The sequence below is a fragment of the Salmo salar genome, chromosome 21 (genome assembly GCF_965601325.2).
Source record: "Salmo salar chromosome 21, fSalSal1, whole genome shotgun sequence".
NCBI lineage: Eukaryota > Metazoa > Chordata > Actinopteri > Salmoniformes > Salmonidae > Salmo > Salmo salar.
The window spans coordinates 43,612,783-43,633,542 of record NC_138311.1 but is presented as its reverse complement, the minus strand read 5'-3'; positions in this window follow the sequence as shown (position 1 = coordinate 43,633,542).

Genomic DNA, 20,760 nt, shown 5'->3' with positions numbered 1-20,760 from the left:
TGGCAGCCCATTCTTGCATAATCAATGCTTGGAGTTGGTCAGAATATGTAGGTTTTTGTTTGTCCACCCGCCTCTTGAGGTTTGACCACAAGTTCTCAATGGGATTAAGGTCTGGGGAGTTTCCTGGCCATGGACCCAAAATATCTATGTTTTGTTCCCCGAGCCACTTAGTTATCACTTTTGCCTTATGGCAAGGTGCTCCATCATGCTGGAAAAGGCATTGTTCGTCACCAAACTGTTCCTGGATGGTTGGGAGAAGTTGCTCTCGGAGGATGTGTTGGTACCATTCTTTATTCATGGCTTTTCTTAGGCAAAATTGTGAGTGAGCCCACTCCCTTGGCTGAGAAGCAACCCCACACATGAATGGTCTCAGGATGCTTTACTGTTGTCATGATACAGGACTGATGTGTCACGTTCTGACCTGTAAAGGTGTTATTTGTTAGTGTTTCATTTGGTCAGGACGTGGCAGGGGGTATTTGTTTTATGTGGTTCAGGGTGGTTGTGTGTATGTGTCCATGTAGAGAGGGGTATTTGATTTATTAGTCCAGGGTTTTGGTTATTGTTCTATGTTAGTTTATTTCTATGTTCTGTCTAGTATTTGTATTTCTATGTTTAGTTAATTGGTGTTGGGGCCTTCAGTTGGAGGCAGCTGTCTATCGTTGCCTCTGATTGAAGGTCCTATAAATTAGGGGTGTGTTTTTATTGTGGGTAGTTGTATTCTGTTTTGTGCTTGTCACCTGACAGAACTGTTAGTGTCGTTTCTGTTAATTGTATACGTGTTTATTTTGTTTCTCCTTCTTATATATTAAAAAGAGAAGATGAGTATACACTTCCCTGTTGCGTCTTGGTCCTCCACACACGACACTCGTTACACTGATGGTAGCGCTCACCTTGTCTTCTCCGGACAAGCTTTTTTCCGGATGCCCCAAACAATCGGAAAGGGGATTCATCAGAGAAAATTACTTTACCCCAGTCCTTAGCAGTTCAATCCCTGCACCTTTTGCAGAATATCAGTCTGTCCCTGATGTTTTTCCTGGAGAGAAGTGGCTTCTTTGCTGCCCTTCTTGACACCAGGCCATCCTCCTCACTGTGCGTGCAGATGCACTCACACCTGCCTGCTACCATTCCTGAGCAAGCTCTGTACTGGTGGTTCCCCGATCCCGCAGCTAAATCAACTTTAGGAGACGGTCCTGGCGCTTGCTGGACTTTCTTGGGCGCCCTGAAGCCTTCTTCACAACAATTGAATCGCTCTCCTTGAAGTTCTTGATGATCCGATAAATGGTTGATTTGTGCAATCTTACTGGCAGCAATATCCTTGCCTGTGAAGCCCTTTTTGTGCAAAGCAATGATGACGGCACATGTTTCCTTGCAGGTAACCATGATTGACAGAGGAAGAACAATGATTCCAAGCACCACCCTCCTTTTGAAGCTTCCAGTCTGTTATTCCAACTCAATCAGCATGACAGAGTGATCTCCAGCCTTGTACTCGTCAACACTCACACCTGTGTTAACGAGAGAATCACTGACATGATGTCAGCTGGTCCTTTTGTGGAATGCAGTGGAAATGTTTTTTTGGGGATTCAGTTCATTTGCATGGCATAGAGGAACTTTGCAATTAATTGCAATTCTTCTGATCACTCTTCATAACATTCTGGAGTATATGCAAATTGCCATCATACAAACTGAAGCAGCAGACATTGAAAATTAATATTTGTGTCATTCTCAAAGCTTTTGGCCACGACTGTACATATTCTTATTCATTCCTTTACACTTGTGTGTATTAGGTAGTTGTTGTGAAATTGTTATATTACTTGTTAGATATTACTGCACGGTCGGAATTAGAAGCACATTTCACTACACTCACATCTGCTAACCATGTGTATGTGACCAATAAGATGTGATTTGATTTGACATACAGACAGACTACAGTACTGCCTCCCAGCTCTCACAACGGTGGCCAATCAGTTGCGCTTCACGTCCACACAAAGGCATTGTGGAAGATAAATATGGGAGTCGCATGTGTATCTGGCATTAATAGTAATTGTGTGTGTAAACTGTTTCACATCAGCCTGGGTCTCACAGCTGCCCTGGAAATCACCAAAGATTAGAGACTGGCGGCTGATCAGGGGGGGAAGTGTGTGTGTGTGTGCCTGCGTGCTTCAGTGTGTATATGTGTAGGTTTACTTGTGTGTGTACCTCTGCTTAAGATGGCTTATCAGTACTGGTCAGTTCATTAAATGATATCATTGGTTGCCAAATCCAGAGTACACATATAGAAGCCGACGTGAAGAGGGGAAGAGAATCCCAGGTGCACAGAGGGCGGAGTCAGGAAATGGGAGGAGTACATGTGTTGGCTTGGGGAGTTTTCAATGTCTTCTGTGTGCTGTGTACACTGCTCACTGGCTATTTGGGGCACTGTGTGTGTGTGTGTGTTGTTTAGTTGTGCTGTTAAACTAGTGGTTAAATGATGGATTGGGTTAATGATGTTGTCAGAAACAGAGACAAACAGAGAGCACGCCTAACCTTCGAACTTCTCATAAACCCTTGGGATGATCCATGTCATAAATATCACCCTTTATGTCCTCCTGTACGTACACACACTGACAAACCCAGATCACTACTCTGTCCACAGACGCCCAGCCATGCCTCATGACTAGTATTGCCTGTTCCATGCTTTGTTTTGCCTCTGTTCACAACTATTTCCCATAACGTAGCATGATTCTACTGTAGGGTTAGCAACACCCATGTATTCATGGCAGCTATATTTAACATGGCATGTCTGGCCTCTGCCAGAGATCCAGCATAACTTAATGTTACTGCTGTGTGTGGATCCTATGCCTCACACACACATTCTTTCAGGCCCATAATACCCAGGTTGGACTGTCCTAGGGGTGAACCATGACGTACAGGCCTACACATTAACAGAGAGAGAGAGGGAAGGAGCAGAGAGAGAGAGAGAGAGAGAGAGAGAGAGAGAGAGAGAGAAGGAGCAGAGAGAGAGAGAGAAGGATCAGAGAGATTGAGAGAGAGAAGGAGCCGAGAGAGAGAGAGAGAGAAGGAGCAGAGAGAGAGAGAGAGAGAAGGAGCAGAGAGAGAGAGAAGGAGCAGAGAGTGAGAGTTAGAGAAGGAGCAGAGAGTGAGAGAAGGAGCAGAGAGTTTGAGCAGAGAGACGGAGCAGAGAGAAGGAGCAGAGAGAAGGAGCAGAGAGTAGGAGCAGAGAGTAGGAGCAGAGAGTAGGAGCAGAGAGTAGGAGCAGAGAGAAGGAGCAGAGAGTGAGAGAAGGAGCAGAGAGAGAGAGAGAGAAGGAGCAGAGAGAGAGAGAGAGAGAGAGAAGGAGCAGAGAGTGAGAGAGAGAGAAGGAGCAGAGAGAGAGAGAGAGAGAGAAGGAGCAGAGAGAGAGAGAGAGAAGGAGCAGAGAGAGAGAGAGAGAGAGAGAAGGAGCAGAGAGTGAGAGAGAGAGAAGGAGCAGAGAGAGAGAGAAGGAGCAGAGAGTGAGAGTTAGAGAAGGAGCAGAGAGTGAGAGAAGGAGCAGAGAGTGAGAGTTAGAGAAGGAGCAGAGAGTGAGAGAAGGAGCAGAGAGTTTGAGCAGAGAGACGGAGCAGAGAGAAGGAGCAGAGAGTAGGAGCAGAGAGTAGGAGCAGAGAGTAGGAGCAGAGAGAAGGAGCAGAGAGTAGGAGCAGAGAGTAGGAGCAGAGAGTAGGAGCAGAGAGTAGGAGCAGAGAGAAGGAGCAGAGAGTGAGAGAAGGAGCAGAGAGTAGGAGCAGAGAGTAGGAGCAGAGAGAAGGAGCAGAGAGAAGGAGCAGAGAGAAGGAGCAGAGAGTGAGAGAAGGAGCAGAGAGTAGGAGCAGAGAGTAGGAGCAGAGAGTAGGAGCAGAGAGAAGGAGCAGAGAGTAGGAGCAGAGAGTAGGAGCAGAGAGTGAGAGAAGGAGCAGAGAGTAGGAGCAGAGAGAAGGAGCAGAGAGAAGGAGCAGAGAGTGAGAGAAGGAGCAGAGAGTAGGAGCAGAGAGTAGGAGCAGAGAGAAGGAGCAGAGAGAAGGAGCAGAGAGTAGGAGCAGAGAGTAGGAGCAGAGAGTGAGAGAAGGAGCAGAGAGTAGGAGCAGAGAGTAGGAGCAGAGAGTAGGAGCAGAGAGAAGGAGCAGAGAGAAGGAGCAGAGAGTAGGAGCAGAGAGAAGGAGCAGAGAGAAGGAGCAGAGAGAAGGAGCAGAGAGAAGGAGCAGAGAGTAGGAGCAGAGAGTAGGAGCAGAGAGAAGGAGCAGAGAGTAGGAGCAGAGAGAAGGAGAAGAGAGTGAGAGAAGGAGCAGAGAGTAGGAGCAGAGAGAAGGAGCAGAGAGGGGCGGAGTGAGAGAAGGAGCAGAGAGTAGGAGCAGAGAGTAGGAGCAGAGAGTAGGAGCAGAGAGTAGGAGCAGAGAGTGAGAGAAGGAGCAGAGAGTAGGAGCAGAGAGTAGGAGCAGAGAGAAGGGGCAGAGAGAAGGAGCAGAGAGTAGGAGCAGAGAGAAGGAGCAGAGAGTAGGAGCAGAGAGAAGGAGCAGAGAGTGAGAGAAGGAGCAGAGAGTAGGAGCAGAGAGTAGGAGCAGAGAGTAGGAGCAGAGAGTAGGAGCAGAGAGAAGGAGCAGAGAGTAGGAGCAGAGAGTAGGAGCAGAGAGTAGGAGCAGAGAGAAGGAGCAGAGAGAAGGAGCAGAGAGTAGGAGCAGAGAGAAGGAGCAGAGAGAAGGAGCAGAGAGAAGGAGCAGAGAGTAGGAGCAGAGAGTAGGAGCAGAGAGAAGGAGCAGAGAGTGAGAGAAGGAGCAGAGTAGGAGCAGAGAGAAGGAGCAGAGAGAAGGAGCAGAGAGTAGGAGCAGAGAGAAGGAGCAGAGAGAAGGAGCAGAGAGAAGGAGCAGAGAGTAGGAGCAGAGAGTAGGAGCAGAGAGAAGGAGCAGAGAGTGAGAGAAGGAGCAGAGAGTAGGAGCAGAGAGTAGGAGCAGAGAGAAGGAGCAGAGAGAAGGAGCAGAGAGTAGGAGCAGAGAGTAGGAGCAGAGAGAAGGAGCAGAGAGTAGGAGCAGAGAGTAGGAGCAGAGAGAAGGAGCAGAGAGAAGGAGCAGAGAGAAGGAGCAGAGAGTAGGAGCAGAGAGTAGGAGCAGAGAGTAGGAGCAGAGAGAAGGAGCAGAGAGTAGGAGCAGAGAGTAGGAGCAGAGAGAAGGAGCAGAGAGTAGGAGCAGAGAGAAGGAGCAGAGAGTGAGAGAAGGAGCAGAGAGTAGGAGCAGAGGAGTAGGAGCAGAGAGAAGGAGCAGAGAGTAGCGAGCAGAGAGTTAGGAGCAGAGAGAAGGAGCAGAGAGTAGGAGCAGAGAGTAGGAGCAGAGAGTAGGAGCAGAGAGAAGGAGCAGAGAGTGAGAGAAGGAGCAGAGAGTAGGAGCAGAGAGTAGGAGCAGAGAGAAGGAGCAGAGAGTAGGAGCAGAGAGTAGGAGCAGAGAGTAGGAGCAGAGAGAAGGAGCAGAGAGTAGGAGCAGAGAGTAGGAGCAGAGAGTAGGAGCAGAGAGTAGGAGCAGAGAGTAGGAGCAGAGAGAAGGAGCAGAGAGTAGGAGCAGAGAGTAGGAGCAGAGAGAAGGAGCAGAGAGAAGGAGCAGAGAGAAGGAGCAGAGAGTAGGAGCAGAGAGTAGGAGCAGAGAGAAGGAGCAGAGAGTAGGAGCAGAGAGTAGGAGCAGAGAGTAGGAGCAGAGAGTAGGAGCAGAGAGAAGGAGCAGAGAGAAGGAGCAGAGAGTAGGAGCAGAGAGTAGGAGCAGAGAGAAGGAGCAGAGAGTAGGAGCAGAGAGTAGGAGCAGAGAGTAGGAGCAGAGAGAGGAGCAGAGAGTAGGAGCAGAGAGAAGGAGCAGAGAGAAGGAGCAGAGAGAAGGAGCAGAGAGTAGGAGCAGAGAGAAGGAGCAGAGAGAAGGAGCAGAGAGAAGGAGCAGAGAGTAGGAGCAGAGAGTAGATGCAGAGAGTAGGAGCAGAGAGTAGGAGCAGAGAGAAGGAGCAGAGAGTAGGAGCAGAGAGAAGGAGCAGAGAGAAGGAGCAGAGAGTAGGAGCAGAGAGAAGGAGCAGAGAGAAGGAGCAGAGAGAAGGAGCAGAGAGTAGGAGCAGAGAGTAGGAGCAGAGAGTGAGAGAAGGAGCAGAGAGTAGGAGCAGAGAGAAGGAGCAGAGAGTAGGAGCAGAGAGTAGGAGCAGAGAGAAGGAGCAGAGAGAAGGAGCAGAGAGAAGGAGCAGAGAGTAGGAGCAGAGAGTAGGAGCAGAGAGTAGGAGCAGAGAGAAGGAGCAGAGAGTAGGAGCAGAGAGAAGGAGCAGAGAGTGAGAGAAGGAGCAGAGAGTAGGAGCAGAGAGTAGGAGCAGAGAGAAGGAGCAGAGAGTAGGAGCAGAGAGTGAGAGAAGGAGCAGAGAGTAGGAGCAGAGAGTAGGAGCAGAGAGAAGGAGCAGAGAGTAGGAGCAGAGAGAAGGAGCAGAGAGTAGGAGCAGAGAGTAGGAGCAGAGAGAAGGAGCAGAGAGTAGGAGCAGAGAGAAGGAGCAGAGAGTGAGAGAAGGAGCAGAGAGTAGGAGCAGAGAGTAGGAGCAGAGAGTAGGAGCAGAGAGTAGGAGCAGAGAGAAGGAGCAGAGAGTAGGAGCAGAGAGTAGGAGCAGAGAGTAGGAGCAGAGAGAAGGAGCAGAGAGTAGGAGCAGAGAGTAGGAGCAGAGAGTAGGAGCAGAGAGTGAGAGAAGGAGCAGAGAGTAGGAGCAGAGAGAAGGAGCAGAGAGTAGGAGCAGAGAGTAGGAGCAGAGAGTGAGAGAAGGAGCAGAGAGTAGGAGCAGAGAGTAGGAGCAGAGAGAAGGAGCAGAGAGTAGGAGCAGAGAGTAGGAGCAGAGAGTGAGAGAAGGAGCAGAGAGTAGGAGCAGAGAGAAGGAGCAGAGAGTAGGAGGAGAGAGTGAGAGAAGGAGCAGAGAGTGAGAGAAGGAGCAGAGAGTGAGAGAAGGAGCAGAGAGTAGGAGCAGAGAGTAGGAGCAGAGAGAAGGAGCAGAGAGAAGGAGCAGAGAGTAGGAGCAGAGAGAAGGAGCAGAGAGTAGGAGCAGAGAGTAGGAGCAGAGAGAAGGAGCAGAGAGTAGGAGCAGAGAGAAGGAGCAGAGAGTGAGAGAAGGAGCAGAGAGTAGGAGCAGAGAGTAGGAGCAGAGAGAAGGAGCAGAGAGTAGGAGCAGAGAGAAGGAGCAGAGAGAAGGAGCAGAGAGTAGGAGCAGAGAGTGAGAGAGGAGCAGAGAGTAGGAGCAGAGAGTAGGAGCAGAGAGAAGGAGCAGAGAGAAGGAGCAGAGAGAAGGAGCAGAGAGAAAGAGCAGAGAGAAGGAGCAGAGAGTAGGAGCAGAGAGTGAGAGAAGGAGCAGAGAGAAGGAGCAGAGAGTGAGAGAAGGAGCAGAGAGAAGGAGCAGAGAGTAGGAGCAGAGAGAAGGAGCAGAGAGTAGGAGCAGAGAGTAGGAGCAGAGAGAAGGAGCAGAGAGAAGGAGCAGAGAGAAGGAGCAGAGAGTAGGAGCAGAGAGAAGGAGCAGAGAGAAGGAGCAGAGAGAAGGAGCAGAGAGAAGGAGCAGAGAGAAGGAGCAGAGAGTAGGAGCAGAGAGTAGGAGCAGAGAGTGAGAGAAGGAGCAGAGAGTAGGAGCAGAGAGAAGGAGCAGAGAGTAGGAGCAGAGAGTAGGAGCAGAGAGAAGGAGCAGAGAGAAGGAGCAGAGAGAAGGAGCAGAGAGTAGGAGCAGAGAGTAGGAGCAGAGAGTGAGAGAAGGAGCAGAGAGCAGGAGCAGAGAGAAGGAGCAGAGAGTGAGAGAAGGAGCAGAGAGTAGGAGCAGAGAGTAGGAGCAGAGAGAAGGAGCAGAGAGTAGGAGCAGAGAGTGAGAGAAGGAGCAGAGAGTAGGAGCAGAGAGTAGGAGCAGAGAGAAGGAGCAGAGAGTAGGAGCAGAGAGTAGGAGCAGAGAGAAGGAGCAGAGAGTAGGAGCAGAGAGAAGGAGCAGAGAGTAGGAGCAGAGAGTGAGAGAAGGAGCAGAGAGTAGGAGCAGAGAGTAGGAGCAGAGAGTAGGAGCAGAGAGTAGGAGCAGAGAGAAGGAGCAGAGAGTAGGAGCAGAGAGTAGGAGCAGAGAGTAGGAGCAGAGAGTAGGAGCAGAGAGTGAGAGAAGGAGCAGAGAGTAGGAGCAGAGAGAAGGAGCAGAGAGTAGGAGCAGAGAGAAGGAGCAGAGAGTAGGAGCAGTGAGTGAGAGAAGGAGCAGAGAGTAGGAGCAGAGAGTAGGAGCAGAGAGTAGGAGCAGAGAGAGGAGCAGAGAGAGGAGCAGAGAGAGGAGCAGAGAGACAGAGAGTGAGAGAAGGAGCAGAGAGTAGGAGCAGAGAGTAGGAGCAGAGAGAAGGAGCAGAGAGTAGGAGCAGAGAGAAGGAGCAGAGAGTAGGAGCAGAGAGTGAGAGAAGGAGCAGAGAGTAGGAGCAGAGAGTAGGAGCAGAGAGAAGGAGCAGAGAGTAGGAGCAGAGAGTAGGAGCAGAGAGTGAGAGAAGGAGCAGAGAGTAGGAGCAGAGAGAAGGAGCAGAGAGTAGGAGCAGAGAGTGAGAGAAGGAGCAGAGAGTGAGAGAAGGAGCAGAGAGTGAGAGAAGGAGCAGAGAGTGAGTGAGTAATGTTTAGTCTGAAGCTATATTTTATTTCCAAAAGCCAAGAAGAAACATACATTACTTTATAAGGACTGAATGCTAAATTAAGGCCGCCAAGCTTGATACAACTTCAATTAGCACTGACGTGTCAAGGGAGAGGTGTCAAAGCTCTTAGCTCAGCAGGAGAAGCTCTCCCTTGAGAAAGATACCTCCACCCCGAGCGGGTCAGACCAGACCTCTTCATTATATAACCCCACAGACGAGCCACCCCCAGACCTCTTCATTATATAACCCCACAGACCAGCAACCCCCAGCGGAAAGTCAACCTCCCAGCACAGAGTACTACCCTCTCATTGAAATGAAGGATACATTTACCCAGCTGGAGGTAAGGCAAGTGGAGCTGGAACAGCAGGTGAACACACTCCAGTCAGCACAACAACACTCTCTTAACTAGACCTGGAGAGCTGGAGGTGGAGAGAGACATATCTGCACTCTGGACTGTAGTGAGACAACTACAACAGGAGAAAGAGCATGAGCAGGAGAAGAACAGAGCGCTAGAGGAGAGGATCAGACTGCTGGAGGAGAGGGTGAGATGGATGGAGGAGAGGATCAGACTGCTGGAGGAGAGGTTGAGATGGATGGAGGAGAGGATCAGACTGCTGGAGGAGAGGTTGAGATGGATGGAGGAGAGGATCAGACTGTTGGAGGAGAGGTTGAGATGGATGGAGGAGAGGATCAGACTGTTGGAGGAGAGGTTGAGATGGATGGAGGAGAGGATCAGACTGTTGGAGGAGAGGGTGAGATGGATGGAGGAGAGGATCAGACTACTGGAGGAGAGGTTGAGATGGATGGAGGAGAGGATCAGACTGCTGGAGGAGAGGTTGAGATGGATGGAGGAGAGGATCAGACTGTTGGAGGAGAGGTTGAGATGGATGGAGGAGAGGATCAGACTGTTGGAGGAGAGGTTGAGATGGATGGAGGAGAGGATCAGACTACTGGAGGAGAGGGTGAGGGGGATGGAGGGAGAGGATCAGACTGCTGGAGGAGAGGTTGAGGGGGATGGAGGAGAGGGTGAGGGGGATGGAGGAGAGGGTGAGGGGGATGGAGGAGAGGATCAGACTACTGGAGGAGAGGGTGAGGGGATGGAGGAGAGGATCAGACTGCTGGAGGAGAGGGTGAGGGGGATGGAGGGAGAGGATCAGACTGCTGGAGGAGAGGTTGAGGGGGATGGAGGAGAGAATCAGACTGCTGGAGGAGAGGGTGAGGGGGATGGAGGAGAGAATCAGACTGCTGGAGGAGAGGGTGAGAGGGATGGCGTGTGACAGAGAACAACCCACTAGAGAGGTGGCCACCCCCACAGAGAAGCCAGCAGAACAGTCCACCTCAGCTCTCGACAAAAGTCTCAACACCACAGCAGAACAGTCCACACCAGACCCGGACCATAGTGTTAACATCACATCAGAACAGTCCACACCAGACCCTGATCATAGTGTTGACACCACAGCAGAACAGTCCACACCAGACCCTGACCATAGTGTTAACACCACAGCAGAACAGTCCACACCAGACCCTGACCATAGTGTTAACACCACAGCAGAACAGTCCACACCAGACCCTGACCATAGTGTTAACACCACAGCAGAACAGTCCACACCAGACCCTGACCATAGTGTTGACACCACAGCAGAACAGTCCACACCAGACCCTGACCATAGTGTTAACATCACAGCAGAACAGTCCACACCAGACCCTGACCATAGTGTCGACACCACTGCAGAACAGTCCACACCAGACCCTGACCATAGTGTTAACACCACAGCAGAACAGTCCACACCAGACCCTGACCATAGTGTTAACATCACAGCAGAACAGTCCACACCAGACCCTGACCATAGTGTTAACACCACAGCAGAACAGTCCACACCAGACCCTGACCATAGCCTCGACATCACAGCGGGAAAAACAAATGAAGAACCCCAAGCCCAGGGGATCTCACCCCCTCTGAGCCACCCTGAGCCCGCCCCCCCCCCCCCCCCCCCCACACACACCCACTGAGGACATACACAAGACACAGATTGTTCTCCTTATGGACTCAAACGGGAAATATATACAAACACAGTGTGTCTAAACCCTGGTGTCAAAACACCCAGCATGCCCTAGACCTTCTGTCTGAGGACCAACTAGGTCCACCTAGCCACATAATAATACACACAGGCACACATGACCTGAGAACACATCAGGAAAAGGTGGCCAAAGCACTGAAGGGAGTGATTGAAAAAGCTTCTTCTACTTTCCCCAACGCACAAGTGGTTATCTCCACCCTGCTACCATGAAAAGACTTCCACCCTGCCACGATACAGCGGGTAAACGCAAGTATTTCCCGTGACTGTGCCTCAAAACCAAATGTTTTCCTGGCCCACCACTCCACCCTGGACTTGAACAACCTCTATGACCAGGTCCACCTCTACAAGGCAGCAGTGCCCACCTTCGCCCGGACTCTAAAGGACATCGACTCAAACGCAGCCCCAACACTTCACACAGGAGCAACAGATCAATAGACACCCCGCCCAGACCAGCGAGACACTCTCCCAGACCTGCGGGACCCCCCCTGGACCTACACATAGAGGACCCACGCCGAGAGGACCTACATCCAGACCACAACACCACCAGCCACATCCACACCCCCACCCCAACCAATCAACACCCCCAAGTCAACCATGCCCACACCCCATTTAGGCCCCCTCAGATCAGACCTATGCCCCTCCTGCCCACCCCATGCACCCCACAAAGAGGGCCTCAACATGGAAGTCACACATACGCCCAGGCCGTGAGCGGGCAAACAGGCCCAACCCCCACTCTTACACTTGCCAAAGCCAATGTCATGTACCAGATGCTCAGCAGGCTCTGCTCACACTTACTGGCCTGAGGCCAAACCACACGGCCAACATCATTAGACGCTTTATGGAACACAAAGCCTTCACTATCTCATCCTGGAATATCCAAGGTCTGAGGTCATCTGCCTTTGTCCTAACGAGCAGGAACCTGGACTTCATCAAAGAAATCGGAAATACAGACATTGTCATCCTACAAGAAACATGGTATAAAGGAGACGGACCCACTGGTTGCCCTCTAGGTTACAGAGTGATGGTAGTCCCATCCACCAAACTACCAGGTGTGAAACAGGGAAGGGACTCAGGGGGTATGCTAATTTGGTATAGAGCAGACCTAACTCACTCTATTAAATTAATCAAAATAGGAAAATTTTACATTTGGCTAGAAATTCAAAAGGATCTCAACAGAGAAAAATGTCCTCCTGTGTGCTACCTATATGCCCCCACTAGAAACTTGAATGAAGACAGCTTCTCCATCCTGGAGGGGGAAATCAATCATTTCCAGGCCCAGGGACATGTACTAGTCTGTGGTGACCTAAATTCCAGAACTGGACAAGAATCCGACACCCTCAGCACACAGGGGGACAAACACCTGCCTGGAAAACCAACAAAAACGGGTCACAACTCCTGCAGCTTTGTCGCACGCTGGGTATGTACATAGTCAATGGTAGGCTTCGACGGGAGTCCTATGGTAGGTACACCTATAGCTCATCTCTTGTCAGTGGTACTGTAGACTACTTTATCACTGACCTCAACCCAGAGTCTCTCAGAGCATTTACAGTCAGCCCACTGTCACCCCTATCAGACCACAACAAAATCACAGTCCACTTGAACAAAGCAATACTCAATCATGAGGCATCAAAGCCAAAGGAACTGAGTAATATTAAGACATGCTATAGATGGAAGGAATGTAGTTTGGAAACCTACCAAAAAACAATTAGGCAAAAACAAATTCAATCCCTTTTAGACAACTTCCTGGACAAAATGTTCCACTGTAATAGTGAAGGTGTAAACTTGGCAGTAGAAAATCTTAACAGTATATTTGACCTCTCAGCTTCCCTATCAAATCTAAAAATCTCAAATAGAAAACTGAAGAAAATGAACAACAATGACAAATGGTTTGATGAAGAATGCAAAAGCTAAGAAAGAAATTGAGAAACCTGTCCAACCAAAAACATAGAGACCCACAAAACCTGATTCTACGCCTTCACTATGGTGAATCACTAAAACAATACAGAAATACACTACGGAAAAAGAACAGCACGTCAGAAGTCAGCTCAATGTAATTGAAGAATCCATAGACTCTAACCGTTTCTGGGAAAATTGGAAGACACTGAACAAACACGAAGAATTATCTATCCAAAATGGAGATGTATTTGTTAAACCACTTCTCCAATCTTTTTGGCTCTATAACAAAGAACAAAACAGCAAAAACAGATACATGATCAAATACAAATCTTAGAATCAACTATTAAAGACTACCAGAACCCACTGGATCCTCCAATTACCTTGAATGAACTACAGGACACAATAAAAACCCTCCAACCCAAAAATATATCCTCAATGAAATGATCAAATATACAGACAACAAATTCCAATTGGCTATACTAAAACTCTTTAACATCATTCTTAGCTCTGGCATCTTTCCCAATATTTGGAATCAAGGACTGATCACCCCAAATCAACAAAAATTGAGAAATTTCACCCCAATAACTACCATGGGATATGCATCAACAGCAACCTTGGGAAAATCCTCTGCATTATCATTAACAGCAGACTCGTACATTTCGTCAGTGAAAACAATGTACTGAGCAAATGACAAATTGGCTTTTTACCAAATTATTGTACGACAGACCACGTATTCACCCTGCACACCCTAATTTGCAAACAAACAAAGAAAACAAAGGCAAAGTCTTCTCATGCTTTGTTGACTTCAAAAAAGCCTTCGACTCAATTTGGCATGAGGGTCTGCTATACAAATTGATGGAAAGTGGTGTTGGAGGAAAAACATACGACATTAGAAAATCCATCTACACAAACAACAAGTGTGAGGTTAAAATAGGCAAAAAACACACACATTTCTTCCCACAGGGCCGTGGGGTGAGAGAGGGATACAGCTTAAGCACCACCCTATTCAACATATATATCAACGAGGGCACTGGAAAAGTCTGCAGCACCCGGCCTCACCCTACTAGAATCTGAAGTCAAATGTCTACTGTTTGCTGATGATCTGGTGCTTCTGCCACCAACCAAGGAGGACCTACAGCAGCACCTAGATCTTCTGCACAGATTCTGCCAGACCTGGGCCCTGACAGTAAATCTCAGCAAGACCAAAATAATGGTGTTCCAAAAAAGGTCCAGTCGCCAGGACCAGAAATACAAATTCCATCTGGACACCGTTGCCCTAGAGCACACAAAAAAACTATACATACAGTTGAAGTCGGAAGTTTACATACACTTAGGTTGGAGTCATTAAAACTTGTTTTTCAACCACTCCACAAATTTCTTGTTAATAAACTATAGTTTTGGAAAGTCGGTTAGGACATCTACTTTGTGCACGACACAAGTCATTTTTCCCACAATTGTTTACAGACAGATTATTTCACTTATAATTCACTGTATCACAATTCCAGGGGTCAGAAGTTTACATACACTAAGTTGACTGTGCCTTTAAACAGTTTGGAAAATTCCAGAAAATGATGTCATGGCTTTAGAATCTTCTGATAGGCTAATTGACATCATTTGAGTCAATTGGAGGTGTACCTGTGGATGTATTTCAAGGCCTACCTTCAAACACAGTGCCTCTTTGCTTAACATCATGGGAAAATCAAAAGAAAATCAGCCAAGACCTCAGAATTTGTTTTGTAGACCTCCACAAGTCTGGTTCATCCTTGGGAGCAATTTCCAAATGCCTGAAGGTACCGCGTTCATCTGTACAAACAATAGTACGCAAGTATAAACACCATGGGACCATGCAGCCGTCATACCGCTCAGGAAGAAGACACGTTCTGTCTCCTAGAGCTGAACGTACGAAAAGTGCAAATCAATCCCAGAACATGCGCAAAGGACCTTGTGAAGATGCTGGAGGAAACAGTAAAACGAGTCCTATATCGACATAACCTAAAAGGCCGCTCAGCAAGGAAGAAGCCACTGCTCCAAAACCGCCATAAAAATGCCAGACTACGGTTTGCAACTGCACATGGGGACAAAGATCGTACTTTTTGGAGAAATGTCCTCTGGTCTGATGAAACAAAAATAGAACTGTTTGGCATAGGAGGAAAAAGGGGGAGGCTTGCAAGCCGAAGAACACCATCCCAATCATCATGTTGTGAGGGTGCTTTGCTGCAGGAGGGACTGGTGCATTTCACAAAATAGATGGCATCATGAGGAGGGAAAATGATGTGGATATATTGAAGCAACATTTCAAGACCTCAGTCAGGAAGTTAAAGCTTGGTCGCAAATGGGTCTTCCAAATGGATAATGACCCCAAGCATACTTCAAAAGTTGTTGCAAAATGGCTTAAGGACAACAAAGTCAAGGTATTAGAGTGGCCATCACAAAGCCCTGACCTACAGTATCTCACAAAAGTGAGTACACCCCTCACATTTTTGTAAATATGAGTATATCTTTTGATGTGACAACATTGAAGAAATGACACTTTGCTACAATGTAAAGTAGTGAGTGTACAGCTTGTTTAACCTCTCTAGGTTAGGGGGCAGTATTTTCACATCCGGATAAAAAACATACCCGATTTAATCTGGTTATTACTACTGCCCAGAAACTAGAATATGCATATAATTGTTTGATTTGGATAGAAAACACCCACAAGTTTCTAAAACTGTTTGAATGGTGTCTGTGAGTATAACAGAACTCATATGGCAGGCAAAAACCTGAAAAGATTCTGTACAGGAAGTGCCCTTTCTGACCATTTCTTGGCCTTCTACACTCTCTTTATTGAAAACAAAGGATCTCTGCTGTAACGTGACACTTCCTGAGGTTCCCATAGGCTCTCAGAAGGCGCCAGAACGTTGAATGATGACTCTGGTGTCCCAGGCTGAAAAACAGTAGCGCATTTGGTAAGTGGTCGATCTGAGAACAATGAGACGGGTGCGCACATGCACGTGAAGAGTCCATTTTAGATTTTGAGTCTTTGAACGAAAACAGGGTTTCCCGATCGGAATATTATCGCTTTTTTACGAGAAAAATAGCATAAACATTTATTTTAAACAGCGTTTGACATGCTTCGAAGTATGGTAATGGAATATTTAGTTTTTTTTGTCGCGATACGTGTCCGCGCGTCACCGTTCGGATACTGTCTTGAACGCAAGAACAAAACAGAGGATATTTGAACATAACTATGGATTATTTTGAACCAAACCAACATTTGTTATTGAAGTAGAAGTCCTGGGAGTGCATTCTGATGAAGAACATCAAAGGTAATCCAATTTTTCTTATAGTAAATCTGAGTTTGGTGAGTGCCAAACTTGGTGGGTGTCAAAATAGCTAGCCCGTGATGGCGAGCTATCTACTCAGAATATTGCAAAATGTGCTTTTGCCGAAAAGCTATTTTAAAATCGAACATAGCGATTGCATAAAGGAGTTCTGTATCTATAATTCTTAAAATAATTGTTATGCTTTTTGTGAATGTTTATTGTGAGTAATTTAGTAAATTCACCGGAAGTTTGCGGTGGGTATGCTAGTTCTGAACGTCACATGCTAATGTAAAAAGCTGGTTTTTGATATAAATATGAACTTGATTGAACAAAACATGCATGTATTGTATAACATAATGTCCTAGGAGTGTCATCTGATGAAGATCATCAAAGGTTAGTGCTGCATTTAGCTGTGGTTTGGGTTTATGTGACATTATATGCTAGCTTGAAAAATGGGTGTCTGATTATTTCTGGCTGGGTACTCTGCTGACATAATCTAATGTTTTGCTTTCGTTGCAAAGCCTTTTTGAAATCGGACAGTGTGGTTAGATTAACGAGAGTCTTGTCTTTGAAATGGCTGTAAAATAGTCATATGTTTGAGAAATTGAAGTAATAGCATTTCTAAGGCATTTGAATATCGCGCCACGGGATTCCACTGGCTGTTGAGTAGGTGGGACGATTTCGTCCCACATACCCTAGAGAGGATAACAGTGTAAATTTGCTGTCCCCTCAAAATAACACAACACACAGCCATTAATGTCTAAACCGCTGGCAACAAAAGTGAGTACACCCCTAAGTGAAAATATCCAAATTGGGCCCAAAGTGTCAATATTTTGTGTGGCCACCATCCTTGTTCAGCACTGCCTTAACCCTCTTGGGCATGGAGTTCACCAGAGCTTCACAGGTTGCCACTGGAGTCCTCTTCCACTCCTCCATGACGACATCACGGAGCTGGTGGATGTTAGAGACCTTGCACTTCTCCACCTTCCGTTTGAGGATGCCCCACAGATGCTCAATAGGGTTTAGGTCTGGAGACATGCTTGGCCAGTCCATCACCTTTACCCTCAGCTTCTTTAGCAAGGCAGTGGTCGTCTTGGAGGTGTGTTTGGGGTCGTTATCATGTTGGAATACTGCCCTGCGGCTCAGTCTCCGAAGGGAGGGGATCATGCTCTGCTTCAGTATGTCACAGTACATGTTGGCATTCATGGAGAGAGAGCAGAGAGAGAGGATAGAGAGAAGAAGCAGAGAGCGAGAGAGAAGGAGCAGAGAGAGAGAGAAGGAGAGAGATAAGGAGCAGAGAGAGAGAGAGAGAGAGAGAGAGAGATAAGGAGCAGAGAGAGAGAGAGAGAGAGATAAGGAGCAGAGAGAGAGAGAGAGAGAGAGAGAGAGGGAGAGAGAGAGAGAGAGAGCATAGAGAGAGTGAGGAGCAGAGAGAGATCAATGCTGAACAAGCACAAAGGAATGCAACATCATTTATTTGCCTATTGCTCAATAAATATCTGTGTTCTTAGTTTGTTATGGTGTAGAAATAAATTGGAGCTCTGGTAATAGTCCATTCTACTCTGGTTTCTTTGTATGGATATTTTTCAGAGAGACACTAAGGCTGAGAGAGACTGGGCCAAGCCGGTGTTGCCTCGCCTGACAACCCAACACACTCTTGTTTACTTGGGTTAGCAGGCGCTGATTACCTAAATGATGCAGAAGCACCTTGATAAGACCAGCCGAGGGGAGGGGAGAGGAGGACAGAATGAGAGAATAAACACGAAAAAGGGAGAGAGGGTGGGAGGGTGGGAGGAAAGTGAGGTGAATCAAGCAATTCATCATTTGGACTTAAAAACGCACTCATTCTTGGGACATGAATAATTTGCCAGCACAACACTCATTTTGCATTAGACTAACGATTCATTCGCAGCTCAGGAATATTCATACACTTGCGGGGATGTTCTGTGTTTTTTCCTCCGTTTACTAATGCTTTTCTGGCGAGGTAGGCACAGGAAATATAGGTCAAATAGCGGTGCGCAAGGCGCAATGGCGCTGATGAGGATGGCTCTCTGGCGCGGTGGCGTGGTCTCCAGGCGACCATACTGGGAATCCCGGCTGTATTGGCTTGGCCCGGAGACAGCGGAGCTTCGCGTTGCGCTGCTATTAGTACAGCCAGTGCTGCTTTAATATTTAATTGCGCTGATGGACTGCGTCTGTGCTGCTCCATGATGCAAACATTATGATACATACTAAGTGGCTTAATTGTAATTAGAGCTGAAAATGACATTTAACCCAACAATGGCAGCATTTTTTGTTGTTGTTGCCTGCTGCTATCCCCTCCTCACTGGTTAGGTTAACTCCTTGTGTGCTGCTGTGGTGTGGCTTTTGCCTTAGTGCTGACACCATATGCTCATCAGACCTGGGTTCAAATACTATTTAGGGCAGGGTTTCCCAAACTCAGCCCTTGGGTACATGTTTTGGTTTTTGTCCTAGCAGAAAAAAATGATCTCAGCATGAGTTGATTATTTGAATCGGCTGTGTAGTGCTAGGGCAAAAAAACAAATGTGCACCCAGGACGGGCCCCAGGACCAAGTTTGGGAAACCCTGATTTAGGATATTTCAATGACTTTCAAAAACATTTCGAAGTAAAAGTATTTGGATATTTTTTTATTTGAAAATACAAGTAGTTGAATATTGTATGAGTATTTGGAAATACACTTGGAAAGTATTGGCTTGTATATGAAAATAAACAGACAAGTGTATTTTCAAAAAAATATATGTAAATACTTAATGCATTTGACTCCAGGTTTGGTCCTAGGGGTATTTCAAATAATGTATTTGAAAACGAGTATTTTAAAATAGTTTTGTCTATTTATAGGATGCTATTTGAAAATACCCAGGGCTGGTGAGCAGTAGAGTCCTACTTGGGCCACTCAGTCTGTGTGTGAGGCTATATCAATTAACTAGATAACTAATACTTTGGAAACCAGTATTTTCTTTCTCCGTGAAGGATCTCAATGCCTCTCCAAGCGTCCAAAGTGTATTCAGAATGTTATTTTAATTCTCTCTGAGATGAGTAGAGGGCTGTTGTAGACCTACTATGGAAGCCACATCACACAACCCACTGAGTTCAGGCTCTAGACCTGGGCTACACACAGCAGAGAGAGACCACAGGTCATCTAGACACTGGGCTCACACAGGCTCTAAGAATCTGGGGCACTGATGAACAACATTTCAATTACGCAATTGTCAAGCGCAACACAAATACATATACACACATATACTGTACACAAACACGTACAGTGCATTAGGAAAGTATTTAGACCCCTTGACTTTTTCCACATTTTGTTACGTTACAGCCGTATTCTAAAACAAATTAAATAAAAAATAATCCTCATCAATTTACACAAAATACCTAATAATGACAAAGCAAAAACAGGCTTTTAGAAATGTAAAAACAGAAACACTATTTACATAAGTGTTCAGACCCTTTGCTATGAGACTTGAAATTGAGCTCAGGTGCATCCTGTTTCCATTGATCATCCTTGAGATGTTTCTACAACTTGATTTGAGTCCACCTGTGGTGAATTTAATTGATTGGACATGATTTGGAAAGGCACACACCTTTCTATATAAGGTCCTACAGTTGACAGTGCATGTCGGAGTAAAAACCGAGCCATGAGGTAGAAGGAATTGTCCGTAGAGCTCCGAGACAGGATTGTGTCGAGGCACAGATCTGGGGAAGGGTACCACATTTTTTTTGCAGCATTGAAGGTCCCCAAGAACACAGTGGCCTCCATCATTCTTAAATGGAAGAAGATTAGAACCACCAAGACTCTTCCTAGAGCTGGCCGCCCGGCCAAACTCGGGGTAGAAGGGCCTTGGTCAGGGAGGTGACCAAAAACCCGATGGTTACTCTGACAGAGCTCCAGAGTTCCTCTGTGGAACTCTCAGACCATGTGAAATAAGATTCTCTGGTCTGATGAAACCAAGATTGAACTCTTTGGCTTGAATGCCAAGCGTCACATCTGGAGGAAACCTGGCAACATCCCTACAGTGAAGCATGGTGGTGGCAGCATCATGCTGTGTGGATGTTTTACACTAGTCAGGTTTGAAGGAAAGATGAACGGAGCAAAGTACAGAGAGATCCTTGATGAAAACCTGCTCCGGAGTGCTCAGGACCTCAGACTGGGGCAAAGGATCACCTTCCAACAGGACAACGACCCGAAGCACACAGCTAAGACAATACAGGAGTGCCTTCGGGACAAGTCTCTGAATGTCCTTGAGTGGCCCAGCCAGAGCCCGGACTTGAACCCGATAGAACCTCTCTGGAGAGACCTGAAAAAAGCTGTACAGCGACGCTCCCCATCCAACCTGAGAGATCTTGAGAGGATCTGCAGAGAGGAATGGGAGAAACTCCCCAAATACAGGTGTGCCAAGCTTGTAGTGTCATACCTAAAAAGACTCGAAACTGTAATCGCTGCCAAAGGTGCTTCAACAAAGTTTACATTTACATTTAAGTCATTTAGCAGACGCTCTTATCCAGAGCGACTTACAAATTGGTGCATTCACCTTATGATATCCAGTGGAACAACCACTTTACAATAGTGCATCTAAATCTTTTAAGGGGGGGGGGGGGTTAGAAAGATTACTTTATCCTATCCTAGTTATTCCTTAAAGAGGTGGGGTTTCAGGTGTCTCCGGAAGGTGGTGATTGACTCCGCTGTCCTGGCGTCGTGAGGGAGCTTGTTCCACCATTGGGGTGCCAGAGCAGCGAACAGTTTTGACTGGGCTGAGCGGGAACTGTGCTTCCTCAGAGGTAGGGGGGCCAGCAGGCCAGAGGTGGATGAACGCAGTGCCCTTGTTT